The sequence below is a fragment of the Rhipicephalus sanguineus genome, unplaced genomic scaffold, assembly GCF_013339695.2.
Source record: "Rhipicephalus sanguineus isolate Rsan-2018 unplaced genomic scaffold, BIME_Rsan_1.4 Seq1139, whole genome shotgun sequence".
Taxonomy (NCBI): Eukaryota; Metazoa; Arthropoda; class Arachnida; order Ixodida; family Ixodidae; genus Rhipicephalus; species Rhipicephalus sanguineus.
In genome coordinates this window covers 251,839-257,152 of record NW_023614393.1, presented here as the reverse complement: position 1 = coordinate 257,152, position 5,314 = coordinate 251,839, and positions in this window count along the sequence as shown.

Here is a 5,314-nt window from a genome sequence, read left to right as displayed (position 1 = left end):
ATACTAGTTACGCAATATGAGAAATAAACAAATTAAGGGATGGCTTGCAACACCGCATCGTTGGACAGTTGATTCCATTCACGACTCTGGGAAAAAATGAGTATTGAAGTAGTTATTGCGGCTAGTGAAGGGGTAATGTTAGTGCATGTCGTTGCCTTGTAGCATAACCTGTTGAAAAGGAAAAAAGTTCGGAAATATCTATGCTGTAGTGTCCCTTGATTAGTTGGAACAAAAATTTTAGTCTGAGAACGCGATTCCTTTGCGTCAAAGTTGGAAGATTGGCTCTGTTCAGCAAATCTGTCATCGACGTCCGCCCAAAACTGTTATATATGTACCTAACCGCCCGCTTTTGAATACCTTCAATTTTATCAATGTCTTTTTTAGTGAAAGGGTACCAGATTACAGAAGCGTATTCTAATACAGGCTGCACAATCGCGTTAAATGCAAGTAGACGAACCTCTGGAGTTGTAAGCCTCAGAGCCCGCCTGAGGAAGAAAAGGTTTTGATTGGCAGACTTCTAAGGTACGCTTCTAAGGACACTTCTAAGGTACGCACTACGCCACAAATTGTAATTTTCGTGAAAGTGGGATGCACTACTACGCCTTTATTCGTCGTTGGGTGGACAAGCCAGGTGCGCGGTAAAATATGTAAGGCATTATGTGCACTCTGTTGATGCGGCGGCTCATGACGATGAAAAAATTATGGCTGAGCCCTTTGTAATGGGTTGGAAGCGTTAAACGAGCCAGAAGTTAAGTAATTCCCACTGTGTGATGCCCGGTTGTTATTTCACTCTCCCACCACGCTATATAAGATATGTTAACGTGAGGGAGAGAGTGGCGGAGAACTTTATTGAGACCTTGAGGAAATGGATCGTGGAGGCATTTGGGCTTCCTCAGCAACCAATAGAAGTGCGATTCCGAGGTACCAACTACGTTATAAATCATCATAATTTTTGTGAAGTAGAGAAGCAGCAACTATGCCCTTTCTTGTCATTCTGCGGAGAACCGTGGTACCCGCTAAACACCTGTAAGACATTATGTGCACTTTGTTGATGCTGTGCCTGATGACAATGAAGAATTATGACAGCGCCCTTTGCAATGGGTTGGAAGAATTCATCAACCCACTCGTTGAGAAATTCGCATTGTGTGACGCCTGGGTAAAGTATTCGCGTTGTAGGACCCCTGGTTGTCATTTTACATTCTTAAAAAAAAGGGTGTCTGTACTGACTATCTTTTGGTGGTAATCGCCTTCCTACACATATGATCACCTTTAGGGGTGTCAAACGACTCCCTTCGTTCTTCAGACCAACGACTCCCTTCTTCACAAGCAGAGAGAGTATGTATTACTCCCAACGCGGGAGTCTACGCGACTACCTTTTATTTCCCGCTAGGAGCTCTAGATAGTCGGGGTGACCCCTTTGCCATGGTAACGCTGACCCCCACTGGAGCGTTCCTTTGACTCCGTTGTCCTTAAGGACAGTGGTGTACATGACTCCCCTGGCAAGAGTCAGTCTGACGACTTCGTGGTACTCAATGAGACACTCTGTAACAAATAATGCGTTTGTTTTTCTTCTTGGTCGATATTGATGAAACTTCCTGAGTTTAGGTCTACTTATGTGGCGATTTCAAATATAATTATCTGGAAGAAAACGCAGTTTTAACATACAAAAATTCCATGTGTCTTGATGAGCAAGCCTTTCCAAACTTGGAGAGTTACAAAGTAAATCGACATATCGCTATAATTAGGGGATAACTGTATGCAATAGTTTTAAAGGAGTTTACTGCGCTGTTCTGGCATAATGTTCATGAACCCACTACACCACATACGAACCCGCGTTTTAAAACCGTTTGAGTTAAAAGTTATGCAATATTGAACTCTCGTGAGCGAATCACCAGCTAGACATACACTTACTAGTCAATGTTCAGCACACTAAAACTATTGTTAAGTGGGTTTAGAACATGCATTCTGGTTATGTTGCATACAGTTCCCATTTCATATTATTGTGATATGCTTACTTTGTAACTCGTTCAGGTTTGTAACTCGTGCAGGCCTAACATGGCACATGAAATGTTTGATATACCTAATTAACCCGACATATACTAGTAAAAAAAATATTCGCATTTTCAAAATCAGCGTACAAATACACATAAACTAAACAAGTTTTATAGAGATTGATCAAGAATTTCAAAAGAACTTCAAATCAGAGCAAACAGCATTAGGGTTTTTATCTGACAATCGGCGAAAATTGGTGCCGCTACCTCTTGTTACTCAGCAAGGCGCTTCCACCGGGTTTACTCAAACAGTAAACTGTGGTGGATGCATGACAGCCGCAACAAGTTTTTGTAGCAACTTTACAGTGGTGCAATAGATTCCTCTCTGGGAAATAAAATACTACTCGAAGTTTATATAGATGAGTCTCAGAACAATTGCCGCTCGCGTAAAACAACAAAAAATGTTTATTCTAGAAGAAAGTAAGCCATGCAACACGGAAAGAGAAGAGATGCGGACAGCTCAAACGCTAGCGTTTGGCTTCTCTGTGTCTTTTCTCTTTCACGTCTGCATGCCATCATCCTACAATGAATTCCTATCAACAAACTGAAATTTCTGTGCTTCGTAAAATTATTCTCTGAATCGGTTTTAAACTCATGCCATTTCATACATGTTCACGTTGTAATGACAACCTACTGTGTTATCAATAAGCACCTAAACTATGGGCACAACATCCTACAAATAATGCGTAGTCCTTAGCCACGTCTCCACCATTGTTAAGCATTATATATATTGTTAAGGTGTTTAATAGAGCGCACTCAACGACAATGAGTAATGGCGACAGTCACGGCAAGGCACGAACTCCCTGCGCGAGCGGCGTTCTTCTTCAAGCAACCAAAGAGGACGACCCACTAGAAGGCGCTGGAGAGGGTAACCCATTACCATGTCCCAAGGCTTCTCTACAATTACCCCGGGTGCGAAAAGGGAGCCGTCCGGCGACCTAACAACTCGTCACTATGAGTGGGTCATAGTAGGCCTTGAGGCGCTCCACGTTGACAATGTCGCGCCCTCGACGGCGCATGTCCGAAGCTGGTTCGATGGGTTCGATCAAGTAGCTGACCGGGGATGTGCGCTCGACGACCCGGTATGGGCCTTCGTATTTCGGCAGCAGTTTTGAAGAAAGGCCACTTGCAGTGGTAGGGACCGAGAGCCATACGAGCGCTCCAGGGAGGAACGTGGGTTCAGAAGTAGTGGTGCCATCGCGAATGCTCTTCTGCAGCTCTTGTTCCTGCGTCGTAAATGTCTTGGCAAGCTCGCGACACTCTTCAGCGAGCCTGGCTGTGTCAGAAATAGGCGCACACTCAGATGGATCCGGCTTGTATGGAAGTATTGTGTCGATGGTGTGCGACGGGTGCCTTCCGTAGAGTAAGAAGAACGGTGAAAAACCAGTAGTGCTCTGAGGGGCGGTGTTATAGGCGTAGGTGACGAAGGGCAGAATGGCATCCCAATTGGTGTGATCGGCGGCGACGTACATTGACAGCATGTCGCCGAGCGTTCGGTTAAAGCGTTCGGTTAGGCCATTCGTCTGCGGGTGGTAAGCAGTAGTTTTGCGGTGAACAGCATGGCACTCTTTCAGAATGGCTTCCACGACTTCCGATAAGAAGACACGGCCTCGATCGCTGAGAAGCTCTTGGGGTGGACCGTGACGCAGTATGAATCGGTGTAGTAGGAAGGAGGCAACATCGAATAACAGAGAGCTGAGCTAGTTGGTAAGTATTCATTCCAAAAAGACAGGGCGTGCAAACAAGGACACAAGAAAGAAGTCAGGACACCACAAACGCCGACTAACAACTGAAGAGACGCACAACGGCTGAAAAGAAAGAAGGCACGAAAACTTATCTGCGCATGTCCATGCAACAGGCGAACCTATCAATCCGGCACGCGTTGCGGTCTACGTTGAAGATAACTGTTAAGGCATTTGATTTCATCTTTATGCAAGTTAATCGACGGTTGGCTCACGCATGCGTTACCACTATTCTCGATATGCCATGCTTCTATCATCAGGCGCGTTTCTTCATTTCTATGACGGTACAACACTGCGCATTCATCGAATTTTGGCGTGCACTTACAATCTCGACAATGTAAAGATAGATTAGAAGGTGAGCCTCCTGTTAGCGATCTCTTATGTTCTAATAATCTCTGGTTGATGCATCGGCCCGTCTGTCCTACGTAGAAGCGGCCGCAGCTGAAAGGGATCTTATACACCACGCTCGTACGGCAATCAGTGATTTTGTTGGTGTGTTTTACGAAACAAATATCGGTCCGCTTCTTGTCTTTTACTCGCTCATTCTTCCTCTGCACAGCGGCGCAAATCTTACCTAGCTTATTGGCAGCCGTGAAAACAACATTAACGCCGTATCTACTTCCTACTTTCTTTAGCCTGTGAGACACGCAATGAATGTACGGTATACCTACGACACGTTTCTTCTTATCGTTTTCTGCAACCATGCTCGGACTTAACACAATAGACTTCTTTAAACGTTCAGCGACCGTGGCCACTGCATCACAAGGATACCCTACATCTAAAAGACGCGTAACCTGTGCGTTAAAGCTATCACTCATTTTGTGCTCACACGACTTGGTGAGGGCTGATTTAAGGCAAGACATGGCGATACCGTTTTTTACAACATTCGAGTGCTTCGACGAAAAATTTAACAGCGGTTTCGAAGATCTAGGAGAATACTGCCAGCACACGTGGTTCTTCGGAACGTTAAAGAAATGTCTAGAAATTGTATCCATTATTCTGAGGCACCTCTTTAGTAAATCTCAGCCCACCTCCATTAATTTCAAATTTTTCGCTCACGGAAGTTACCACCTTTTCAAAGTCCTCACCACTACAAAAGATCAAGTAATCGTCCACATAACGAAACACCTTAATAACCGAATTACCTAAGGCGCCTTCCAAAAGATTGTCAATCTTGCTAAGGTATAAATCACTAAGAACCGGAGCAACCTTAGAACCAATACATATCCCTGATTTCTGCACATAAACGCCTTCCTTCCAACCTACAAGCGTCGACTTTAAATACATGGAAAGGATTTCTAGAAATGCCGCAGACGTTGGAGGTGCGTGGAGAAGTCCGGAGCGAAGACGACGACGTCGTCCAGGTAACACAGGCACGTGTGCCATTTCAAGTTGCGCAGAACGGTGTCCATCATGCGCTCGAAGGTCGCGGGCGCATTACACAGACCGAACGGCATGACGTTGAACTCGTACAAGCCGTCGGGCGTGACAAAGGCTGTCTTTGGTCGAGCGTCATCAGCC